General features: G+C 48.0%; 1 pseudogene; it reads right to left on the bottom strand.

Annotated features, from left to right (window-relative positions):
* The window catches only part of LOC138528231 (zinc finger protein 208-like), a 262,378-nt pseudogene that overhangs the window by 76,838 nt on the left and 158,804 nt on the right, over window positions 1-26,736 (bottom strand).

The following is a 26,736-nucleotide window of genomic DNA, read 5'->3' as shown; positions in this document are numbered from 1 at the left end:
GTCTCTGTGACTACTAAACCAAAGGTTGAGCCCTTTGTTCCACTTTTGGCGGGCCTCTGTACAGAGACCCTCCAAAGTGGTGCCATTCTGTCTGGGTTACCTCAGGGGTGTAGGAGGGGGTTTAGGCACCCTGGACCGAGTTGCCTTGCCAACTCAGGTCGCCCTCTGGAGGGATTGGCCCAGGTGGTGAGCCTTCCCGCTCACCACTTAGCATGTTTGAGTGACAGCTAGGACTGATGAATGGGGGTTTTCTGCATAAAAGCAGGGCTTTGGGGACTGGGACTTCAGACGTCGCCACAGGACAAAAGAATCCGAAGAGGGAGAAGCTGAGCTGACCTGCAACGACGACACCACCGGTGGAGCCCTGCTGAACCGACTACCACTTCTTCCAACGACAGAGGAGATCTTCATCCCGAAGAGTCTTCTTCCTTTGACTGCCGGGGATAACCAGTTTACTCACCTTTTCGCCTTCTCGGATCATCTCGTGGCCGCCTTGCCTGTGCCAAGCACCCCGGCAACTGGGATACCACGTTTTTCCACTACCGCGAATAAAAGGGTAGTACCTTTTTACCGGAGAACTCCGCGGCTGGTTTCTTCCCTGGCAGTGCAACGACCTTCAGCTTTCCTCCACGTCGAGACCATCTCTTCCTCTGGACGATGCCGTGACTTGCACCCGCTGCAAGGAACAACTGCCCCCGCTGGAGGATTCTCTCCACTTTCAAGGTACTGTGTCCGCCTGGCCTCCCTCGCAACGGTCTGTGTGGGGTGTCCCTTAAATCCTCAATTTACCACTTGGGTTGGCCTAGGCTGGCTAACTGAACTTTTCTGAGCTGAACTGATTCCTTTTTAAACTCTCTGCAAGACTCTCCAAGCCTTTTAAACTGTGTGATCTTGGGCGCATTGGTGTTCTACTCTCTCCAAGAGGGAGCCTGGCCACTGAACATTTTGCTCACAAGTAGACTTTGACTTTCCTGCCTTGCTGAGTGCTTCTAAAGTATTGTGTTGTGTGCTGTTTCTAATTTCTGCCTTTTCCCTCCCTTTTTCTTAACTTATTCGAGTGCCATCTTTAGTTAAGCGCTCACCTCTGTCTGGAAATAAGTGGTGTTAACTAAGACTTGTCTAATAAGGAATAAGGGATGTATATATATATTAATAGTGACTGTGTTTTTGAACTTGCTTACAATAAGAGTGCTAGAGTGTTTCTAAGTGTGTCTTTAAATAAATAATTATATACTTGATACCAAAAGCTCTGGTCAGTGTTTGCTTGTGCTACTGTATTTTAGTACCTATCTTGTATACTCTATATACTGTCTAACTCTTCTTGAGAGAAGTCTGGCTGCTCAACCACAGCTACCAGGTAAATCTGGGTGGTACAGACTGCTACCAATTGGGTTTACTGCCAACACCTGTAGTGCATAAACATTAATACAACTTCAATTAAATAACTATAAACAGTTAGAATACGCCAACAGATATCTAATTTCCCCAAGATTCTGCAACAACCAAACAGTTAAATCAATACCACTAAATTATAAGAAGAAATAAACAGTTGGAATATGCCAACAGGTATCAAACTGCCCCAAGATTCTGCAACAACCAAACAGATAGATCAGCAACTTGAGAATATAAATAAAAAAACTATAACCAGTTAAATTCAACAACAGGTATCTAGCAATCTGCAACAAGCCAATCTATTGTATTCTAAAATGCAAGGAATATCAGCGTTTATTTTAATTGCATCAAAGTTGATTAGAAATAGCCTGTCAAGTGTACGTAAGCGTGATAGTGCTACGTAGCGCATGCCTTCTTTAAAGACTGCATTCCCAATATCTATCAATGCTTTATCTAGGGTAAGACCATGTGATTTGTGAATAGTGACTGCGTATGCTACAGTTAGAGAAAATTGCTTTCTGCGTACATACATGTCTTTGAAAAGAAGGAATCGAGCTGTTGAGCGTCCTATCCTTTTACTTCTGATAATTTGTCAAAGAGAATATTGACAAACTGAATGTTGTTGTCACGTGGGTATGTTTGAAAGCCAACAACTGTACCAAGTGCTCCATTAACTAGTCCTTGCTCCACGTCAAGGTTACATTTAAGCATTACTCTATAGTTTAAAAATAATTTTAAAATGTTCTCCAAACCAGCTGTGTTGGAGATAGAGTTTTCTAAGGTGTTTAGTCTTGTTGTGGCTTGTTGACACATGGGTAGTGTCATACCATGTAAATCCAGTTTGTCTGAGGAGCAAATTTCAATTATTGGTTGCATTTCTTTTTTCAACATTGTTTCATTGAATTTTGAACAGCTTGCAAGAGTTGGCATCAAGGAAATACAAGTGACATTTTTTGTGTGCTAATTTTTCTATGACATCAGTAGCACATGAATTATGGCCATACAGTGCATGGATGTGCCAGGTTTTTAATATTGGTTGTGCTTCTTGAGGTAGTACACCAACTCTAGTACTTTTTAAAATGTTGGCATTTGTGAGGTCTGCAGACTGGCGCATATTTTCAGTTAATTCTCTGTATTGTAAATGTTGCCAAAGGTTGACATTTCCTATGCTGCCAACAGTTTTACGACAGAGTTTGTGTCCTAAGGTCTTAAGAATAGGTTCACCTTTCACTGTTGTCAATTGAAGAAGATCTCCTAAAACAATAATGTGTTTTCCTCCAAAGAGCTCTTCGTAGTTTGTTTTGAGTACTTCTTGTAATCTGAGGTGAATCAAAGCCAAAATTAGGTTGGAGACCGTGCTCACTTCATCTATTAGTAGCATTTTAATTTGTTTTAACACTCTGCGTAGTTCCATTGCAGCTCTGTAGAAAGTTTGTAATAGTCTAATTTGTTTTGGTGTTCTACTGGAAGGGGTAGTAATTGGTGTAAAGTGGCACCGCCTATGTTGTAGTGTTAGGCGGAAACCTGTGCAGTTCCCTCTGGAACCACTGCAAAAGATTTAGGACTACAGGCGTTGGCGGTGAACCCACTTGGTAGCAGTCTGCACCACACAGATTCACTTGGTAGCTGTGGCTGAGCAGTCAGACTTCTCTCAAAAAAAGTTGAGCAGTATGTGGAGTATACAAAATAGGGCAATTCTTCACAGCAAGACAAGCAAACACGCAACGAGGCTTAGTGTAAAGATATCAAGGTATTGATTTTATAACAGAACATCTATGAAAAACACTAAAGCAAATCACGGCAAACAAATCAAACACAATTACTCTACGAGGTAGAAAACGATCAATTCCCCTAGCAAAATATCGACAACTCTAGGTTCTACCGGTACCACTTATTTTCAGACAGAGGTGTATACCTCAACCCAGATGACACTCGAATATTAGTTTGGACGGGAGAGAAAAAGATAGGCAGGTTATGAAATCAACACAGTTCGATCTTAGCGGATAAAATGCAAGGCAGGAAGGCAAGAATCACAATAGATCATAAAGTTCAGAGGCCAGGCCCACTCGGAGAGAGGCAAGGCGCGATGTCCCAAAAAGTCTCTAGTGGAGATGCATTCAAGTCTTTATAGCAAATTGTTATCGGCAGATTGAACCAGTTCAGAACAAAGAATGAGCAAAGCTTGGAGGCGACCCAGCGGAACGGAGAGGATTAAGACACCTCACTCGAACCGAACGAAAGGGAAGCCAGGCGGACACGGTACCTTGTTGTGGAGGGCAGCTCCGGCGGGGGCAGTTGTTCCTGGTGGTGGATGTACGTCGGGTCTTGGCCAAGAGTAGAGATGATCTCGTCGTCAAAGGAAAGTGAAGTCCGGTGCACCACCAGGGAAGAGACCAGCCGCGGAGTGCCCCGTCACAAGGCACCACCTTTTGGTCGCGGTACAGGGGTAGTGGCTATCCAGTTTCCGAGGTGCTCTGCACGGGCAATTCGACCACTGCGTCCTGAGGCGAATAAAAAGCAAAGGGGACTGGTTGTTCCCACCAGTCAGGGGAAGAGACTCTCCGGCAGGGAGATCTCCTCTGTCGTCGGGAAGTGGTGAGTCGGCTCAGCAGGGCTCCACCGGAGGTGTCGTCGTTGCAGGTCGGCTCAGCGTTACCCTCGTCGGATTCTTAGGTCCTGTGGCGACTTCTGAAGATCCAGTCCCAAAAGCCCTGCTTTTATGCAGAAGACCCCCATTCATTCAGCCTAGCTGTCAATCAACACATGCCAAGTGGTGAGCGGGAAGGCTCACCACCTGGGACAATCACTCCAGAGTGCGACCGGAGTTGGCAAGGCAACTCGGTCCAGGGTGCCTAAACCCCCTCCCACCCCCCTGTGGTAACCCAGACAGAATGGCACCACTTTGGAGGGTCTCTGTACAAAGCCCGCCAAAAGTGGAACAAAGGGCTCGACCTTTGGTTTAGGAGTCACAGAGACGAACACAGACACCACTCGATAAACTTATTTAAGATAAGTAGATCGGTGGTACGTCAGAGATTAATGAGAAAAAGTATCAATCTCCAACAATGGGACGAATCCCATAGGGTGATGTTCGGGGTCGAACATAACAAGTAGTTTCCACTGCCACCAGCCAAAACTCGACGAAGGAGGAAGGGACAGTGCCCCCTCGAGTAACAGATCCAGGAGTAATCAAATTACCCCTACTAGTACGTCCACAATAAGATGGTTGGTACTAGTTCTGTTAGTAAATTTAGGTCTAGTAAAGCCAATGGTGACTTTACATGCCCGGGGAGACAGTAGTCAGTCCCCGGGTATGGAGTCTATGGTGGGGGACCCGCTAGGGCGCCCCCGTGTTACGACACGTAGGGTGCGGTGTAACACACATAGAAAAACATATGAGACCCTATGGATTAAAAGACCCCATAGCCCATCGAACACATTGACATTTCAAAGGAATTACACACATACATGTCCAAGGGTGGGAGAAAAGAGTCTCACTCTTGGCAGGATGGAAAAAAACAAACTCCAGAAATCCAGCAAAGCTGCTGGGGGACTCACTAGATTAGGAAATTCAGCCTAAACAGAGAATTCTCCCTAAGAATACCACAACCATTGAAGCAAACATCTAACCATACACCACAATACAAAATGTTTACTTCCATGGATATGTTATACTGCAGTGCTTCTGACCAAACTCTACAATCTTAATGACATGACGTAGCCAAAACTTCACATGCAAACTATACAAATCAAATGGTACACAAACTAGATTTGCAAATATTTGATAGATATTCGATTCTATGGGTGTGATGTATGGGTGTGATATGCTGCAGTGGTTGTGGCCTTAGGCCATGTACCCAAGACTCTAGTCCATGGCCAGCATATCACACCCATAGATCAAACCCATAGAATCAAACATTTTAACTGGCTATATGGGTGAGGACAAAGTCTCCAACCCATATAGAATGCAAGGAACTATGCTAGTCCTAAGGGATAGTACAGAGCATTTCAAGCTGCATTGCTCAAACATTTTCATATATCTGCAATGTTCAGTATGTTGCAAGTGTCCACAAATAAAGATAGAGTGGATTGGATGCATAACCCATAAAGTGTGCAGAAGACCCAGTGTACGAACAGATGTTAAGACCTAAAGCTGCCTGTCCATGGTTAGGGAATTGCCCATCAAATATATATTATTGAGATTAATGACCAGGCACATTCCCTTTGCCTTCTAAAATGTACTACTGTGCATAATAGTTTAGTAAAACACCAAGGAGATGATGACAGATATAAAGGAATACAAGTACACTAGAAATGTTGGTTCATCAGTGACACTGCAAGGATCATCTGAGGGGTAAAATGGGATTAGAGATAGGCACTAATATAATCAGATGAATCATCACATCCTCTGCTTTCAAGACATCGCTCAACAAGGACAGAACAGACTTGGATAAATAATATGCGTTTCAGGAACACTTGGAAATGATCCAATGAGGTGGAATTGGTCAAGAAGGTTGCTTTATCTTTTATTAAGTCTGCCCTAAAGAGGGTTAAAGTGAATCAAACATTTTAACTGGCTATATGGGCTACTGCATTGCATTTTATATGTCCACGGACAGCCACGGACATGACAAACACACCAGGGGAGCCTGGCACCTAAACAAATACAGCATTTGACCCATCTCTCACTCCCCCACCCTCCCCAAGCACTCTTACACAACAACACACTTGCCAAAGTTGTATTTCTCCCCCGTTCATCGCAGCGCTGTCCGCCTATCCATGATGGCAGGCGCATCAAAACAATACAACGCACCTCATGCTTCATTCCAGCCAATCAGCGAACACGCCGCATGTCCGCGGACATGACGCAAGCTGATTGGCCAATCAGTGTCCTGTCCGCGGAGCGAACAGGGAAGTGTGTCCGCGGAGCGGACATAGATATCACTCATTTTTTGTGACCTACTTTTTGGTCATTTAAAAAAAAAACAACTGGATGGATTGTCACCAAATTTACAAAAGCACATGTTTGGGATCAAGCTGCTGCTCTTGCCGCAAATTTGGTGAAAATCCGTCCAGCGGTTTGGGCTTTAGGCGTGAGCAAAGTTTTTTCCCCATTCAGTCTATGAGAAAAAAAAGACATTTTGGGACCCCCCCTATAACTTTGCCCCCCTTGGACCAAACTTCACCAAATTCAGAGTGCCCATATACTTTTTTTGCAAAGTTTGGTGAGGATTTGTTCAGGGAGAGTGAAGTTATAAGCCGTCCAAAAAGTGCTCTTCATATGGGATTAGCAACTTAACCATAACTACACAGCCACTAACTGTCTGTGTAAAACATATATATGCAAATGATCAAGGTGAGCCTGGCTACGGTGTGACCCACTCTTTTAATCCATTTACCCAATTAGTAGCAGTAGAGGTGATAATACAGCAATAAAATGCAATACAATCGAAAAATGTGCCACAGGAGAAAAAGACATACATCACATGTATGTAAACAATCAATAAAGTTAATCAAATTAATCCATAAAAAGTGACTCATGTCTATGTAGAGCGGTCCTTGTGTCTTAGGTCTGTATACATGTGGTAATTGCTCCATTAGTCAGTTAATTATACAGTGTTGGGGTAATATACTGTGTTGTTATTGGGTTGTCTACACCACTGTGTTTCGGCCTGTATAGCAGCTGGAAGGTGCTGTGGTTACATCAGCCTTCATCCGGACATGACATCGAAATGGTGTTTCATTCAATGGGATATCGTATGGTGTAATTCTGAAAGGAAGGACAGAAATGAATCTAAGTGGTGGGTTCTATATACAGGGCATATTAGAATTAGGCATTAATGCTAGTTTATTTCTTAAAAAACCCTGGTGAGGTGAACGTACTGTGTATTGTGAACTGTTGCAATCCGGAAGTGTGTGACATCTGCAATACACATGCAATAGTGTATTAGTTTATACACATGCAATAGTTTTAGTAATCAGTACAGATTAGTTGATGTTACTAATCTAGTGGGCGAGACAATTGAATTACCTGCGAATGATGACTGGAATTTAAAAAAGCATAGTGACCGCTTAGAAGTAGCGGGATGCTGTGGTACCTGTGGGGCAATATTGTGTGATACTTTCAGGGATCAGCACAGAAAACACACTTCATGTGTTAAGACTTATTTTGTTAATGTATCTGGAGTGGGTTTGGTAGCACTTACCCTATTGGGAAAAGTCTAGAACTAGACCACTGAGGTCCAGGTGCTGGCTCCCTGCAATCTGAAAAAAATTGGATAAGGGTGGACCCTTCAGTGTATTCAGGCGGATTTAGGTATAAAGGGTACTGTGGGAGGCCCACGTGCTACCGCTACAGAGTCCCAGCGTGGTGAATACATGTGCATAGTGATATGCCTCCTGGTTACAGTCAGGAGATGACGAAAAGACTGAGTGCCTGTGAAGCTCTGCCAGAGGGTGGTCCGGTTCTAGATATTCATTCAAATGGTCAATAGATGCGGCTTACTCTGTGGCACGCTCCAATGTATTGTTTAATTCAGTAATTGGATGCAGCGTAGTCTGTGATGACCATGGAGAAACAGCGATGGCGGTGGGGACTGGGAGAACGAGGAAGAGGAGCAAAATCCACCTGATCTCGGCACTGGACCACGGAAACTCAGAGCCGAAAAAGAAAAAGGAGAAGACCCAAATGCCTCGTAAACATACAGTGTCCAGACAGAGTCATGACAATCGACACAGGAGCATCCGTAAATGTGATGCCAACCACCATATTCCGGACACTGCGTCCCCAACCGGAACTCAAGACAACCAAAACACTCCTCTTTACCTATGGCAGCAAGACGCCACTCTCGGTAGAGGGACGGTTCAGAACTGAACTAAGCAGAGGCGAGACCACCATCAAGTCAAAGATCTATGTTGTCAATGCTGGAATCAAATGCCTACTCAGCGGGGGGACTGACATCATCAACCTACCAGCCAAACACCCTGGCATCCTCAAAGGCATTGGATGCCTAAAAGGCAAGCTTATAAAACTACATATTGAGTCAACAGTACTGCCCTGGGGTTTCGCCATAGGAGAACTCCATTTCACATGAGAGACCCGGTGTCTAAGGAGCTACATGAACTTAAAAAGGCTGACATCATTGAACAAGTGACTGGACAAATGCCCTGGGTATCGCTTATGTTAGTCACGAAAAAGCCCAAAAAAAACAAGGAAGGTACCAATTTGCATAGACATGCGCTTGTAAACGCAGCAATTAAGCGGGAGCTAATCAAGGACCTCACAAGGTCGAAGGTTTTTTCAATGATTGACCTCACGCTGGCTACCAATTAAAGCTACACCGAGACTGGAGGTACATTGCAACCTTCTCCACCCATCTGGGTATGCGGCGATACAAGAGGCTAAGCTTCGGAATATCATCAGTGACAGAGGTGTTCCAACAAGCTATTCAGGAGGTGATCCAAGAGATCCCAGAAGTGCGGAATGTCAGTGACGACATCCTCATCCATGCCAGAGACAGGCAGGCGCACATGCATCACCTAGAAATGGTGGTCAGCAGTCTAGCGACTGCAGGCCTCACCATCCAGCGGGACAGATGGGAATTTCTGAAAGAAGAGATTACGTTCATCGGATACGTCTTAAACAGCGAGGGATATCTGCAGACCCACAAAAGGTAGCAGACATAAAGGAGGCTTCCCCGCGACAACACCCACAGAAGTACACAGTTTCTTGGGAATGGGAACATATTTCGGTAGGTTGATTCCCAACCTGGCAACCATGTCCGAACCACTCAGAGAGCTCACCAGGTCAAACATCAAGCAGGACTGGAGCCCTGAATGCCAGGCAGCATTAGAGTGAATCAAGACATCACTATCTTCAGACACAATGATGGCCTATTACGAACCAACCCTAATGACAAAACTGTACGTGGATGCCAGCCCCGTTGGCCTTGAGACCATCCTTATCCAACAGTCATGGGCAGGGGAATCCAAACCGATTGCATACGCATCCCGGCCGCTCTTGCCTACTGGACTGCGGTATTCGCACATCGAGAAGGAGGCCATAGTGGTACTCTGGGGCTGTCGACACGTCCACATCTAACTCTATGGACGAATGTTCAGGGCATATACGAACCACAAACCACTCCTCCCGATCATCACAAGGTCATCAGCACACCCTCCAGCTAGAATTGGGTAGTGGCTGCTCCACCTACAGCAGTATGAGTACGTATTGGCCTACCAGGCAGGTACGAACAACCCAGCAGACATCCTGTCCAGGCACCCGAGGGCTGCAACCCTGGATGAGGTGAGTGAGGCAGAAGAGAGGAAAGACCACATCTGTCAAATCCTATACACCATGAAGCCCAGGGCGGCCGGCATCGACGAGATTGTGGAGGCCACCCAAAACGATCCTTGTTGTGACATAGTGAAAAACACGATCATAGTGGGTGACTGGAAATCATTCCTCCGCCATGTACACAACCGTGCACCAGCAGCCAGAGACTTCCTCACTGGTATGTTCACAGTACGACAGGAGCTGTCTGTCACCAGTGAAGTGCTAATCCTGAGAGGCACCTGCATAGTCATCCCCAGCAGCTTACATGACAGAATTGTTGCACTCGCACACAAAGGGCACCAGGGAATGATCAGGACAAAGGCCAGAATACACCACTGAGTATGGTTCCCCACACATCAACACCAAGGTGGAGGAAACTGTCACATCCGGACATTGATGCCAGATCATGGAGCACCTCCAAACCCTTAGCCAATTTAGTCGGCAGAGCGCAAGATGTCAAGGTGGGACACCATCATGGTCGACTTCTGTATGGTGCAAGAATGGACATAACTGTTGGTGGCTATTGACGACCACTCGCGGTAGCCGGAAGTGGAGATCATATCCTCAACAATGGATGACACTGTAATCCCATACTCAAGAAGATGTTTGCAACAGACAGACTGCCAAGACGCATGATGAGAGACAATGGTCCGCCATTCCATGGGACAGAGCTAAAAAATACATGGACGACCTAAACATCAAACATCACAACATCACGCCCAGGTGGCCACAGGCAAACAGGGATGTGGAGAGATTCATGAGGATCATCAACAAAGTGTTGCGCATATCCATATCCCAAAACAGGCCCTGGAAACTGGAACTGTACATATTCTTATGGAACTACAGGGTGCCGCCCCACAGCTCCACCAACATAGCCCCGGCAGACCTCATGTATGGGACCATGGTGAACTCTGCTGCAATGCAGAAGGCTAGATGACAACATCAAGCTAATCAGTCGCTCGCAGACTGTACCGCTGGGGGTTATGGTATCTCTTTCCAAAAATCTTACACTGTTGTTATATAATGGGCGAGGAAAAATAAATAAAAGTGGTTGACAAAGTGAATAATTAGTTCCAAAATTAGCAAACCAAAGTCATATGGGTGCTCAAAAAGTAGTTTATCTGCTCAATAACATGTGGTTAGCTTGATGTTGTCATCTAGCTTTCTGCATTGCTGTATTCGAAGTCCGGGTGTCTCTGGACTTTTCTTCAGTCTGCTCCAAAATAAATTTGATTATTTTTGTACACCAACCTAAAGCGGAATAAACCCACTAACATTTATATAAAGAGATTGAATCAGAGTGTGGTCCCCACCTATTCGCATAACCATGGTGAACTCAACCATAGCCTATCACCCTAGAAGGGTGGTGGACATTCTCGATAGCGACCGCACTCAAAGGAAAAGAGTCGCATCAAACAGTCATATGAGCGACAGGAGACACGAAAGAAGAATCAAGCACAAGGTTGGAGATCATGTAATGGTCTTGCAAAACCCCTCTAAGTCCAAGCTGGAAACACGCTACGACTATGCACCCTGGACAGTGATCCGAACGGAAGGAATGATGGTGACAGCAGACAATCACCAGGAACGCATCCTGGTTCAAGAGGGTGCCCCAGCAGATGTGGACAGACAGGGAGAGACAATCACATGAAGACGATGAGCATTCACAGCACACCCTGAGCCACAGATGCGACACAGAGCAGTGTGCCAGGAGAGCCGCAAGTAAAAAATGAGGAGGCGTATCGAGAAGATGGAGGTGAGCCAGAGGTGGCAGATGACCAAGAGACAACACCCCGGCAGAGGCCCAGCAGGTAAAACCTAAGGGCAGCCCCGAAGGTCCCACAGAGACTAAGAGACTATGAATGGTGAAAGAAGAGGCAGAGAGCCTGCACCTGTGCCGGACGTGATTTGCACAGGGGAGTTTCAGAGGACTACTGTTATAGATGTGTGTTTAGTTTGTCGGGAAAAAGTAGGAATGTTCGAATATGCCTCATGTCTCGTATGCGCAGTGACGTGAGGCACAATAAAGGGCTCACCCTGCCAGAAGGCGGGCAGTTCGGGCATGATTCCAAACTGCTGTGACACATGTTCTGTGCCTCCCGAGCAGCGCACCAGAAGGCCCGTTATTCGGCCCCCTTCTATCCCTCTCCCTGCTGGAAGCACCGGCAGGAGGGAAACAATAGCTGGAAGACAGTGTTTTGTATCATCATCCCTATTAATCCACAACTTCACCTTCCCACACACGGAATTATAAGTATAAATAATGTACATGGTGTACTGGCAATCTATACTGCCCCTTTCCCAGGTTTGCCACTTGTATGTTCCTCCTCTGCCACCTCCATCATTTCCTGCTCACTATTCACTGCCATTGTAAAGTGCCCTGTTAGGCCATTGGTCCACTCACCAACCTTATAACTGATGCACTGTGTTTCTGGTAGAAGCACTCAGCTTTCTCTTCCATAAATACAATTATACGTGCTGCACACCTGGAAAAAGCCCCCATGCCATAAAGGGCCCCTTCAGCCAGTCCTGTTTGTTTCGACAACATCACACTGCATGCTGGGAATTCTAACACTTAACGGGACATAATTGACGGACACGTGAAACTACAACTCCCAGAAACCAACGCATTTTTGGCTAAAATGCCAGCGATGGCTGAAGATGAACCCCATGACATGGACCCAGTTGGCAGCAATGGCTCCTGTCCCCAAAGAAAAAACCCAGGAGGCACCTCACCTCATCTGGCTCTTGCCCAGCCATTTCTCTCCAGTGATCTTGGATGGATCCCTCTCCAGCGATCTTGGGTGGATTCCTCTCCAGTGATCTTGGGTGGATTTCTCCCTAGAGATCTTCGGTGGATTTCTCCCTAGAGATCCTGAATGGATTATTCTGCAGTGACCTCTTGCAGGATTCAGAGCAAACCCACTAAGGAAGAGAGGAACGTCCTGGGAGACTGGGTGATGGGGAGGGTCCCAGGACTGCACTGAGGCTGCGCAGAACAGGAGACACTAATCACCAAGAACAAGAGACACTAATCACAAGCCCAGGAGAGACTACTCTCCTGAGCATGCGCAGTGACTGTCACTACTGCAGCTCCACCATGTCTGTATTATTCCGCTCCTAGAGCCCCCCCCCCCCCCTCTGTCACCCCAGGAACCACTTTGGGAAGGAGTGAGAGTAATCTCATTGCCAGATATCGGGTAAATGCCGCTTTTACAGGCCGGCTATTGGGCAGCTCCTCCTGGGCACACGTGTCTACCTTGAATTATCATTCCCATCTCTCTGTCTCCATCTCTCGCTCCCTTCCGCCCTCTCACTACCTTCTCTCTCTCCCCCTTTCCCTACCCCTCTTTCTTCCTCCCTTCTCTCTCTCTCTCCCCCTCCTTCTCTCCCCCTTTCCCTACCCCTCTTTCTTCCTCCTCTCTCTCTCTCTCTCTCTCTCTCTCTCATCTGGGCAAAGAGAAATGCTGCTTAACTATTACCAAGAACTCCTCAGGCAGTTGGAATGTTTAAATAACCGTTCCCAAACAGTTCTAAGCATTTCCCTTCTACAAGCAGTTAATGCATTCTTTAAGCACGAGAAAGCTGCTTATACAATGTTCCCTGGCTTTTTATTCATTAGCATGTATTCAACAGTTACAAAATGTTTATTGCATTCTAAAATCATTAACTGCTTCCTTTCCTGGGACTTGGCAATAAGCAGTTGATCAGTATTGGGCTGGCGGCAGTCACGCGACCGGCCTCACAGGTGCTGCGGGCCCAGCACCATGTTAGTGTACTGGGGTCACCTGCACTTACTGGTGTTGCAGGGTAGGACCCTGTGAGGCCATGGGGGCACGGTCTGGGTGCCAGTGGCACCTTGGATGCCGGCAGCATCCTGGATGGTAGGTGCCTGGGCTGAACCCAGGGCACCAGGCTGGTCTGAGGGGCCCAGACCAGCAGGAACCTGCATGACCGTGATCACACAGTGTGGGCCTACAGGCCAAGGTTTCAGGACCATGATCACACGGTATAGACCATCAGGCTCAACGTGTGAGAAATAGACAACGGAAGTTCCACAGTGGAGTCTGCAGCCGTTCTGATGCACGTGCCTGCAGGGCCTCCTTTTATTAGCTTTGGCCATGACACATGGGAGGGTCACACATCTTAAAAGGGCAATACACATGGCAGGGTCACATAGAGCAATCAGTAGCTTAAAGTATTCACTTGAGGTTTTCATGTCAGCATATAAGCAATATCTAATTTACTTTATTTTCTGCCCGGGGCTTGTCTGGGAAAGGCTTAGCAAATGCTTACATTAGGAATTCTGTTATCAGTTTGCTTGCATAGCCTTGGCTTAAGAAAAGTCTTTCATTTTGACCAGGGATCTCCCCATCCCTGTGTCTCTCTCACCCGGCAGGTCAAGGAGAGCGAGGCCGCGGCAGAAGCAGAAGAACAAGGAGAGGTGATGCTCCTTTGTCTTTTGAGAGGTGATGTTCCTTTGTGTGTCACTAGAGAGGTGCAGTTCCTGTGCTTTTCCACTGAAGAGGGGCTTTTCCAGTGTGTGCCACTGGAGAGGTGATGTTCTTGTGTTTTCCACTGGAGAGGTGTTGTTCCTTTGTCACTGGAGAGGTGTGCACTGTTCATGTAAATGCCACTGTGGAGGTGCTGTTTCTGTGTGTTCCACTAGAGAGGTGTCGATCTTGTGTGTGCCATTGGAGAGCTGCTGTTCATGTGTGTGTGTCACTTGAGTGGTGCTGTTGCCGTTTGTGTCACTGGAGAGGTGAGGTTCATATGTCTGTCACTGTGCTGTTCATGTGTAGATCACTGTAGAGGTGCTGCTCCTTAATCTGTTTCTAGGGAGGTGCTGTTAATGTGTCTGTCACTGGAGAGGAACTGCACCTGTGTGTTTCACTGGAGAGGTGATATTCCTGTGTGATTCACTGGAGAGGTGATGTTCCTGTATGATTCACTGGAGAGGTGATGTTTCTGTGTCTCTCACTGGGAAGGTACTGTCCCTGTGTGTTTCACTGGAAAGGTGATGTTTCTTTGTCACTGGAAAGGACTGCACCTGTGTGTGTCACTGGAGAGGTGCTGTTCCTGTGTGTGCACTGGAGCGGTGATGCTCCTGTGTCTATTGATAGGTGCTGTTCCTGTGTATGTCACTGGAGAGGTGCAGTTCCTGTGCTTTTCCACTGAAGAGGCGCTGTTCCTGTGTGTGCCACTGGAGAGGTGCTGTTCATGTAAGTGCCACTGTGAAGGTGTTAGGCGGAAACCTGTGCAGTTCCCTCTGGGACCACTGCAAAAGATTTAGGACTACAGGTGTTTGGCAGTAAACCCACTTGGTAGCAGTCTGTACCACACAGATTCACTTGGTAGCTGTGGCTGAGCAGTCAGACTTCTCTCAAGAAAAGTTAGGCCGTATGTGGAGTATAAAAAATAGGGCAATTTACACAGTAGAACAAGCAAACACGGAACAGAGCTTCGGTGTAAAGATATATAGTTATTTATTTATAAAAACACATCTATGAAAAACACACTGGCACTAATACGGTAAACAACTTCAATCACAACTACTATAAGTATCTCACTCCTCTAACAATAGTTTGACAAGTCTAGGTTCAACGGCACCACTTATTTGCAGACAGAGGTGAATGCTTTAACCTAGATGGCACTCTAGTATTCGTTAGGACGCGAGAGAAAAGGCAGGGTATGAAATAAACTCGGTACCAACACTTTAACGAACAAATGCAAGGCAAGTAAGGCAGGGTCTACTGTAGATCGCAAAGTTCAGAGGCCAGGCCCACTCGGAGAGAGGCAAGGCGATATGTCCCCAAAAAAAAGTATGACAGTGGAAATGCACTTCGAGTCTTGGTCGCAAATTGTCACAGAAAGATTGGACCAGTTCAGAACAGAAAGTTAAGAAGGCTTGGAGGCGACCCAATGGAGAGGCAAGGATTAAGACACCTCACGCTAACCGTCACAAGGGAAGCCAGGCGGACACGGTACCTTGTATGTGGCGAGACAGCTCCGGCGGGGGCAGTTGTTCCTGATGGTGGATGCAAGTCGGGACTTTGCCAAGAGAAGAGATGATCTCGTCGTCGAAGGAAAGTTGAAGATTGTTGCACCACCAGGGAAGAGACCAGCTGCGGAGTGCTCCGTTACAAGGCACCACCTTTTGGTCGCGGTACGGGTTAATGGCTATCCGGTTGCCGGGGTGCTCAGCACGGGCAATTCGACCACTACGCCCTGAAAGCGAAGAAAAAGCAAAGGGGACTGGTTGTGCCCACCAGTCAGGGGAAGAAGACTCTCCGACGGGGAGATCTCCTCTGTCGTTGGGAAGTGGTGAGTCGGTTCAGCAGGGCTCCACCGGAGGTGTCGTCGTTGCAGGTCGGCTAAGCTTTACCCTCGTCGGATTCTTAGGTCCTGTGGCGACTTCTGAAGATCCAGTCCCAAAAGCCCTGCTTTTATGCAGAAAACCCCCATTCATTCAGCCTAGCTGTCAATCAAAACACGCTAAATGGTGAGCGGGGTGGCTCACCACTTGGGCCAATCACATCAGAGTGGACATGAGTTGGCAAGGTAACTCAGTACAGGGTGCCTAAACCCCCTCCCACACCCCCCGTGGTACCCAGACAGAATGGCACCACTTTGGATGGCTTCTGTGTAGAAGCCCGCCAAAAGTGGAACAAAGGGCTCAACCTTTGGTTCGGAGTTACAGAGACGAACACAGACGCCATTTTAAAAACCGAGTTCTGGCAGAAAATACCAACCGGTAGATTTATTTAAGACAAATAAACCAGCGGTAGGTTAGAGACTAATTAGAAAAAGTATTAACCTCCAACAATGGGAAGAATCCCATAGAGTTATATTCGGGGTCGAATATAACAAGTAGTTTCCACTGCCACCAGCCAAAACTCGACGTGGGGGACGGGACACTGCCCCCTCGAATAACAGACCCAGGGGCAATCAAATTACCCCTACTAGTACATCCACAATAGGATGGTTTGTACTAGTTCTGTTAGTAAATTTAGGTCTAGTAAAGCCAATGGTGACTTTACATGCCCTGGGAGACAGTAGTCAGTCCCAGGGTATGGAGTCTATGGTGGGGATCCTCTAGGACGCCCCAGTGTTACGGCACGGAGGGTGCGGTGTAACACACATAGTAAAACATATGAGACCCTATGGAGTAAAAGACCCCATAGCCCATAGAACACATTGACATTCAAAGGAATTTACCACATTCATGTCCAAGAGTGGGAGAAAAAGAGTCTCATTCTTGGCAGGATGGAAAAAACAAACTCCAGAAATCCAGCAAAGCTGCTGGGGGACTCACTAGGTTAGGAAATTCAGCCTAAACAGAGAATTCTCCCTAACAACGTACTCCGCTCGCCCAGGCCCAATCGCGTGTGAAACTTCCCGCAAGCACCCGAAATACACGCTATTTTGTGTGCCGCTAGAGAGGTGTTGTTGATGTGTGTGCCATTGGAGAGTTGCTGTTCCTGTGTGTGTGTCACTGGAGTGGTGCTGTTACCGTGTGTATTTTTTTTTTTTGTGTGTTTTTTTGTGTGTGTGTCACTGGAGAGGTGAGGTTCATTTTTCTGTCACTGGAGAGGTGCTGTTCATGTGTGTTTCACTTGACATGTGCTGTTCATGTGTGGATCACTGGAGAGGTGAAGTTCCTGTGATTTTCCCTGAAGAGGGGCTTTTCCAGTGTGTGCAAATGGAGAGGCGCTGTTCCTGTGTGTGCCACTGGTGAGGGGCTGTTCCTGGGTGTTTCACTGGACATGTGCTGTTCCTGTGTGGATCACTGTAGAGGTGCTGCTCCTTTCTCTGTCACTAGGGAGGTGCTATTGATGTGTGTGTCACTGGAGAGGTGCTGTTCATGTGTGTGTTCACTTGACATGTGCTGTTCCTTTGTGGATCACTGGAGAGGTGAAGTTCCTGTGATTTTCTCTGAAGAGGGCCTTTTCCAGTGTGTGCCAATGGAGAGGTGCTGTTCCTGTGTGTGCCACTGGTGAGGGGCTGTTCCTGGGTGTTTCACTGGGCATGTGCTGCTCCTTTCTCTGTCACTAGGGAGGTGCTATTGATGTGTGTGTCACTGGAGAGGTGATGTTCATGTGTGTTTCACTTGACATGTGCTGTTCCTGTGATTTTCCCTGAAGAGGGCCTTTTCCAGTGTGTGCCAATGGAGAGGCGCTGTTCCGTGTGTGCCACTGGTGAGGGGCTGTTCCTGGGTGTTTCAATGGACATGTGCTGCTCCTTTCTCTGTCACTAGGGAGGTGCTATTGATGTGTGTGTCACTGGAGAGGTGCTGTTCATGTGTGTGTTCACTTGACATGTGCTGTTCCTTTGTGGATCACTGGAGAGGTGAAGTTCCTGTGATTTTCCCTGAAGAGGGTCTTTTCCAGTGTGTGCCAATGGAGAGACGCTGTTCCTGTGTGTGCCACTGGTGAGGGGCTGTTCCTGTGTGTGCCACTGGTGAGGGGCTGTTCCTGTGTGAATCACTGTAGAGGTGCTGCTCCTTTCTCTGTCACTAGGGAGGTGCTGTTGATGTGTCTGTCACTGGAGAGGAACTGCACCTGTGTGTTTCACTGGAGAGGTGATGTTCCTGGGTGTTTCACTGGAGAGGTGATATTCCTGTGTGATTCACTGGAGATTCACTTAGACCCGCCCGCTGCTCTGCGGCATTTAAGGTTACAAGCACATATTCCCAAAACGATTTCAAGCTTGTGGCGTTACAAGCGATCGCACAATACCCATCAGTCTCATCACATATATGATGGGGCCTGCTAATGCCCACACGTGGCCGCACAGCAGTAATCTTACAGTGTCTACGCCCATACCTCTGTGTAATTGGACACTAGAAGTCTTCTTGTAGCCAATCACATGGAGTCATTGGTGGAGACGCTGTGATGGCTGGAAAACCCAGAGACTCCAATCTCTTCCCCGGGGACCCAGAAAAGAGCATAAAAACACAAAGTCTCAAGGCTAAACCCAGAGGTTAAGCAGATATGGCCACAGTTCTGTGCATTATTGTGCCAAAACGAACACACACATTTGTACCAGCTCGAGCTGCGAGCACAGTCAAGGGCCTAGACTACAGACTGGGTTCAAATCCACGCTTCGCAGCATAAAATGTGTGATTCTAAGCAAGTAATTTCCTTTCACTGTGCCTTATTTGCCAACGTTGGAAGGGATAATTCAAAGTGAAGGCTGTACATAAAAAGCTTGAGTGACTCAACAGATCAGGAAACTACAGAGTTGCTGCACAATGTATCATAATTCCAACCATTTGTATATTGCACATGACATAGAAATGTGTTGCTTGGTTCACTGATCACAACTTAATGTAACTTAGTCTACATGGTGATTCACCGAGCATTGAAAGACTGAAGCCTTTCCAGACACTGACTTCAGTGTCTGCACTGATGCCCGGGCGCCACATGTCTTCTAATCCTATAGAAATGGCCCCACTAATCTTGGAACTGGCTTCCTTTCAGCTAGTGCACTGCATCAACATGAAGGCATGGCACTGTCCCGTTAGCGTGATAACAAAACATAAGGTATATTTTTAGGCAGGAGGGAGACAGGAGAGGGGTTAACGTAAGTGAAAACATGAACTCATCGGGGGTGGGGAGGAGAGTAGTGTCCATGGGGGAAAGAACTGAGGCACTGGCAGAAAAGAGAGAAGGGGAGGGCTGCACACAGATTAATGCATAATGCTAACCTTAAACAGCTTAAAAGAGTCTAGTGACCCTGACGCCCCCCTCCCTTACCAGAATGTTTACGGGGCAGGACACAAAACATCACAGTACAAAAGAAGCAGCACAGTGCACACCACTACGATGCAATTGTTAGAGGGCCATGGAAAGTATGGAAAGAGGATCTAGAGATGGTAGATAGTGTTCAGGGCTGCAGGGGAGGAAACACAGTCCTGGCACATGGACTGTACAATTACAAACAAGAAAGTAAAGTTCCCAAAGGTGTGGTAGCTCCCGTCCCCTGCACACTGTCTTTGGCCTGTAAATTCCAAACAATTCTATATGAGGTATGCATATACGATTTCATAGAGATATATATGTAGTATATGGTTAGTCATTAATCATTCATGAAAGAAATTCTTCTTGGCATCCAATTGTGTTGTCAGGTCAGAAGTTCGGTGTTCTTTTACATTAGCTTATTTGTAAGGCGCATCCAAAGTGACCCGGAGGCATACAGGTGCCGATAAAGCAGAAGGTGTCAGGAGTTAGAGGGTAACACAGGGAATGCCAAGCCCAGGACATTATCTAAAAAGATACGTTTTAAGCTGTTTCTTAAAACACTCCAGAGAGGGACACTTTCTTAGCTTGAGAGGCAGGGCATTACACTTGGCAGGTGCAGCCACCAAAAAAGCCCCGGTGTCCAGTCAAAGGATCGAAAACAAAAGGTTCACATTTTTTTTTTTATTTTATATATATTTTTTTGGGTTTCCGTTTAGGTAAAAACAAGGGGCGGGGGGAGCCCCCCCAAAAAAAAAAAATGTCAAAAAAATCCAAACATTCAAAACTTTTGTTTTCGGTCCTTTTGACTCGACCCTTTTGTCATTCAAACCTTTTGATTCCATACTTTGACCTATAACCAAAAGCCCCCTTTTTAGCAGTTCAAGCAAGACTTTCGGTATTTGCAACAGTTTCGCACTGCTTGAGAGAAGGGAGCATTTCTCAAGGTTGTTTTTAAGTCTACAGGCCATATAAGCTTGAAAAAGCCCCGCCAGAAATGTGTAGGCAATCGTGAGTAACCTGAAGCCTATCCTAGAGGCAATAGGCAACCAATGCAGACTTCTACGCACCTCAGCCACACGCGCATATCCCGCATCCCCATGAATGCTCTAATAGTGCTGTTTTGTACTACTTGAAGTTTAGCAAGTTCTCTTTTACCCCCCCCTACTAGAAGGGAGCTGCAGTAGTCAACTTCCGATGAGATAATAGCTTGAGCGATCGTTTCGCAGCCCTTTTGGGAGAGAAATGGACGAATATGCGAGAGGACCCATATATAATATGCCGAGGCTGAAACAAGACTGTTAACCTGAGCTGTCATATTAATTGACTGATCAAATATCACTCCCAGTATTTTAATTTTCCCTTTAGTGGGGATATCGTTATTTGCAATGCGGAAGGAATCATAGTCCTAATTGTTGAGTATCGTGGGGGGTTTGGGGGGCCCACGCAATCACACACACACTCGCTCGCTCCGCATACATCCAGAGAGCTATGCCGGAGACGTGTGGATGGTTTAGGTCCCCGGTGCGAACTGCCGCACGGGCCGTGTTTATTAACACTGCGCATGCGTGAGCCTCGTTCCGGCTCACGCATGCGCCCAACAGCGTATTAGTACGCAACATCCCTCCTTTTCCCACCGAAAAAGAAAACATGAACATACATAGAATTAACAGTGCTCAAATACAACTTAAACTGTTAGTGTACCACTGATTACGAAGCAGGGTCCATAAGAAAGTCTTGGAACCTCTGCGGCGGCCTGCGCCCCGCCCGGCTCGGGTACCTGCGTGCTTCATCCTGAGGTACATCGGGCGTCCCTGGAGTCTCAGGCGGTTCATGTGTCTCAGTGTTGGCTTGGCATTCTGCTCCGGGTCGGGTGTGACTGTCTCCTCCGGACTCGCAGTTCCTATGCGCTTGAAGAAGGACACGTTCCTGGTGACAGTCCCTCGTGCATTGGCGGCGGTGACCATAGACCCTTTGACGTGCGTCATCCCGAGTGGCTGTGTCTCATATGGTAGTGACAACTTTCCTTCTGGCCTTCTGTTTCGCGCTAGCACGGTGTCACCCATGGCAATGTCTTTCTCTGGGAGCCTCCTCCTGGTGGTCTCTCTTTCATTCTGAGTGGCTCTCTCCGCTTGCACCTGCTAGTTATTGATCTCTCCTGGATGTCCACCTTCGATTTCTGGTAACAATCCTCTTGGCACTTGTTTGAAGAGCGCCTCCGCCGGGGCGACCCCAGTGGACTGATGCGGGGTCGAGTGGTACTCTCGGAGAAATTCAAACAGGTTACGTCTTAGATCTTCCCCTCCATTCATTGATATGCGGAACACCTTGTTGAGCGTTTGCATAAATCGCTCTACCTCCCCATTTGCTCTTGGCCAGAGGGGTGTGACCTTACGATGTTTTATCCCTCTTTCTTCACAGTAGGTTGCAAACTACTGCCCTTTGAACGGGGCACCGTTGTCCGAGCACAACTCCCTTGGAAACCCATGCGTGGCAAACATTTTCTCCAACGCCATGATGGTGTGTTCGCTGGCAGTGGACTCGACTAGCTCAACTTCGGGGTATTGTGACCACTGATCGGTCACCAGCAGAAAGTACATTCCCCGGCCTGTGGAACCAAAATCGGCATGTACCGTCCCCCATGGCTGGTCACTCCTTACCATGGCTTGGATCGGCGGTCCTCTTTCCACCGGACTCGCAGCTTGGCAGGGAATGCAGTTCTTCACAAACTCCTCCACTCTGCTTTCCAGCTCCGGGAACCAGACCTTTAATCTCAAGCGAGCTTTCATCTTGGCCATCCCCTGGTGGCCATTATGGGCCAGATGTAGGACTTTGTCGACTAATGTTCTCGGGATAACAATCTGGTGACCCCTCAGCAGGAGGCCGTCGTCCGCCACCGTCAACTCGTGCCACGCCTTCCAGAGGGCTTGCAGGTCCTTTTGAGCCCCGATGACCCTCCTGGAGTTGTCTTGCAGGACCTCACGCCACTCCCCACTCGCTATCGCCTGCCTGATTTTGGTGAACGTTTCGTCCTTGTAGGATTCCTCTGCAATTACCTGGCGGGCCAGGGCAATGGGCAGCGCAGATTCGACCGCCAGGTGTACGGCCTCTACGCAGTCGGCCACTTCAATGGAGTCTCTGAGCCTCCCCGAGCCCGGGTGGCGGGACAGATAGTCTGCCGGGTTGAGTGTTCCTGGGCGGTACAGTAGTTTGACCCCGTACTCCATTAGCGAGAGCATCCATCGTTCAATGTGAGGTGGTGGTTTGGACGAGGTTCCTGATAGAATTGGGATAAGGGGCTTGTGATACCTCACCACGACAACCGGTTTCCCCAGAATGTAAATGCGGAAGTGTTTGCACCCCCACAGTATGGCCAAGGCCTCCCGCTCGATCTGAGAGTATCTCCTCTCTGTCTCGGTGAGGGCTTTGCTGGCATAAGCGATGGGCCTCATGGTTCCTTGATTGTCCGCCTGCATAAGAACTGCTCCCAGGCCCACGGGGCTGGCTTCGACCACAATTTCAGACTCCCGGTCCGAGTTGAAATAAACCATAGTCTCTTGCCCTTATAGGGCGCTCTTAATGTCATCGAACGCCCGCTGCTCTTTTCCACTCCAGTTCCATGCAACGTCATTCCTGGTGAGCGCTCTTAAGGGCTCCGATAGCGAGGCTAGGTGTTAGACCTAGAGTGCGCAGCCTTTCCAGGGTGTTCTCTAGGCGCTTCAGATGTTCTGCCTCCGACCGGGCAAAGACCAGGATGTCGTCGGACATGTTGATCACTCCCTTGAGTCCTGACAGAGCCCCCCTGATGGCATTTTGAAAGACTTCTGCCGCGGACGAGACTCCAAAACTGAGCCGCTTGTATTGATATAACCCCTCATGAGTCGTGAAGGTCGTAATGTATCTGGACTCGGGGTGTAACTCTAACTGGTGATATCCAGATCGTAGGTCCAGTTTTGAGAATATTTTTGCTCCCTGGAGTTCCCCGACGATATCATCTAAGGTGGGCGTGATGTGGCGTTCCCTGTTGATGGCTACGTTGGGTAGCCTCATGTCCACGCAGGTGCGCACCGCGCCTGGCTCTTTATGCTTCGGGGCTACTACGATTGGGGAGACCCAAGGGGTGGGGCCTTCCACCCTTTCGATGATGTCTCGGTCAATCAGGGACTGCAACTCCTTCTCCACCTGTGCTCTCAGATGGAACGGGATGCGGCGGTGTTTGAGAGCTGTTGGTCTCACTGACTCGTCTATGTGGAGGCGTATTGGATCAGCTTTCAGTTTTCCTATGCCATTGAAGATTGTCTCGAACCGTTGCAGTAGGTTTTCCAGGTTGGCGCAGTACACCGCAAATGAGAAGTGGGCAATGTTTAGCGCTTCAGCGGCGGCGCAACTTAGTAGTGAGTGTGGGCTCACACTTGTGACGAAGAATCTTGCTTTGATTCTGGTCTGTCCATGAGTCACTGGTGCTATGAACACCCCCTGGATGGGGAGCGGAGTGTGTCCACCAAAAGCATATATGCGTGCCGTGGACTCTGCCAACCCTGGTGGGCCAGGCAACGCGTTGTAATGTTCGGTCGCTAGCACACAGACGGATGCTCCAGTGTCTATCAGGACCGGTGTGGGTGTTTCCCCAATGTTCACTGTGCACGTGGGCTGACGCCAATTCCCTGGGCCTTTGGCGATACTGGAGATGAAGAAGATTTCGTCCTCTTCTTCCTCTTCTTCTGTGATGTTCAAATCTTGCATGCCCTGTTCAATGGACGACACACCCCTTATCCTCCTAGAGGTGCCTCGGCCAACTCTTTCCGGACCTCTTGACGCTGCGACTGGTGTCGTTGCCCTGCACACTCTCGCATAGTGTCCCGGAGTGCCACACCTGCCGCAGGTTCTTGATTTGGCGGGGCACTCACCTGCATGTGGCAGGTCATATCCGCAGTATTGGCATGATGGAGCATTGCTGTGACCTGTGGGTGGGTCTCCACCTCTTGGCGCCCATCTTGCCTTCCCCGGTGCATAGCGACCGACTGCAAAAGCTTCTTCCTCCTTCTTTGCATGAGTAGCTGCGTCCATCTTCGCCCCCCTGGCATCAGCCAGTTCATACGCTCTCCCCATGTCTAGGATTTGTTGTAGGGTTAGCCCAGGTTCTCTCAAAACCTAACTCCGCAGTTTTCCAGAGCTGCACCCTTGCAGCAACTGGTTACAAACCATCTCTTCTTCGTTACCCCATCTACAGGAGCTTGCTAGGTGTCGGAGTCACGCACAGAACTTGTCCAACGATTCATCATCTCGCTGCTTCTCCACGCCCATGACAAACCTGTCAAAGTCTACGTTTGCCATGGGGAGGAAGTAATCCCTGAGTGCTTGTTTCACTGCAACATAGGTGGCCACAGGGATGGTCAGCAAGTCATAGATCTTGTGTACTTCCACCCCTGCCGAGTATACCATGATGGCGATCTTCTCTGCATCTTCCGTGACCCCCGTGGCTGTGAAAAACATTTCTAGCCGTTTCACCCACAGGAGCCATTTTGGACCCAGCTTAGATGGAGGGCCTGTGGTATCAAATTCAGGCATGGGGCTTAGCGTGCTGTTCATCCTGCGTGGGATGGGGGCAATTGCACCATCTTGGTCATCATCTTCCCCCATCTTGGTTAATAGCACTCACCGGTACTTGCTGGACACCTTCTGTGGCTGCTGGGCTGGTGTGCTGAGTCCCCTTTGCGATGTGGTGCTCCTCCTGCACCCTTTTCTCCTCCTGATCACTTGTGCCACAGCCCTGTAGATGTAAGGGCTGCGGGATTTCCAACAATTGTTGCTGGGCAAAGCAAAAGTGCAAGTGCCGCACGAGCACCCTCACGGGCCGCTACCACTGCCTTTCACGTGTTGACCAAGATGGTGCCGGCCATATGCGTGGACTCGTGTGAACGCGAGTCAACGTTCTTCTCCTGGAACATTGCCGGAGCGGAGGATGGCTCCCGCACCGTCCTCGTCGCCAGTGTTGAGTATCGTGGGGGTGTTGGGGGGCCCACGCAATCACACACACACTCGCTCCGCATACATCCAGAGAGCTATGCCGGAGACGTGTGGATGGTTAAGGTCCCCGGCGCGAACTGCCGCACGGGCCGTGTTTATTAACACTGCGCATGCGTGAGCCTCTTTCCGGCTCACGCATGCGCCCAACAGCGTATTAGTACGCAACACTAATTGTGATTCGCAATGCGGAATGAATCATAGTCCGCATTGAGCTTAAGGAGTCTGGACCTAGAACCAACGATCATAAGTTCCATTTTTTCGTGGTTCAAGGCCAGCCCACTCATGTCCATCCACTCACGTATTAGATAATAGATTTCTAAAAACGTTATGGCGTATTTCTCATAAATTCCTGATAGGGGAATGAGGGGAATGAGGCATTGAGAATCGTCTGCATAGTTTAAGAAGCAGATATTTTTTTCTCTAAAATTGGGAAAAGTGGGGCCGGAAACATATTGTATAAAACAGGGACTAGAGAAGCCTCTTGCAGAAGACCATGGCTAAGTGGGACTGGGTCAGCTTCCGCTTGCTTACTACAAACCTGCATGGTCCTATTACCTAAAAAGGACTGCATCCACTCCCTCGATTGATCACTAAAACCAGCCACCTCCTGTAATCTGGTGAAAAGGAGAGGATGATCCACTAAATCAAAAGCGGCTGATAGATCCAAGGACATCAGCAGCATGGTTGTCCCATCATTGATATTAGTCATCATATTGGACTTCAGTTCCAGTAAAGCCGATTCAGTTCTTAAACCTGGGGTGGAGCCTGACTGACCCCTATTCCAGATAGGATGGTCTTTTATGTGGCTCAGTATTTCTTTGTAGGCCACTCTGTCCATTATCTTCAATATGAAGGGCGAGTTAGAAATTGGCCGCTAGTTGGTAGCAATGTTGGGATCGTGACCTGGTTTTTTTAACAGTGAGGTGATCCAGGAGCCCTTAAATCGTTTGGGCACCCGTCCTTCTTTGAAGGATGCATTCACAATTCTTGTAATAGAGATAAGCAAAAGCCCAGAACAGGCCTTAATGGCTGTGGCTGGGAACAAGTCCCCTTTGCAGGTGGATGGTTTGAGTTTGACCAGGATAATGCGAAGTTCCTCTTCAGTAATACTCCTGAAATTGAATTTTGGAATAGTCTACAATGAAGGGTGTTTTCAGTTGACATGTCCTTAGTGGGTTTGACAGACAGTAAGACAGTATGGTTTTAGCTTGTTCAATTACATTTTTCATCTTTTGCGTCTCA

The sequence above is a fragment of the Ambystoma mexicanum genome, chromosome 7q, assembly GCF_040938575.1.
Source record: "Ambystoma mexicanum isolate Mex_15411 chromosome 7q, UKY_AmexF1_1, whole genome shotgun sequence".
NCBI classification, from domain to species: Eukaryota; Metazoa; Chordata; class Amphibia; order Caudata; family Ambystomatidae; genus Ambystoma; species Ambystoma mexicanum.
Note: the sequence above shows the minus strand (reverse complement) of the source record. Positions and strands in the feature narration are given on the sequence as shown.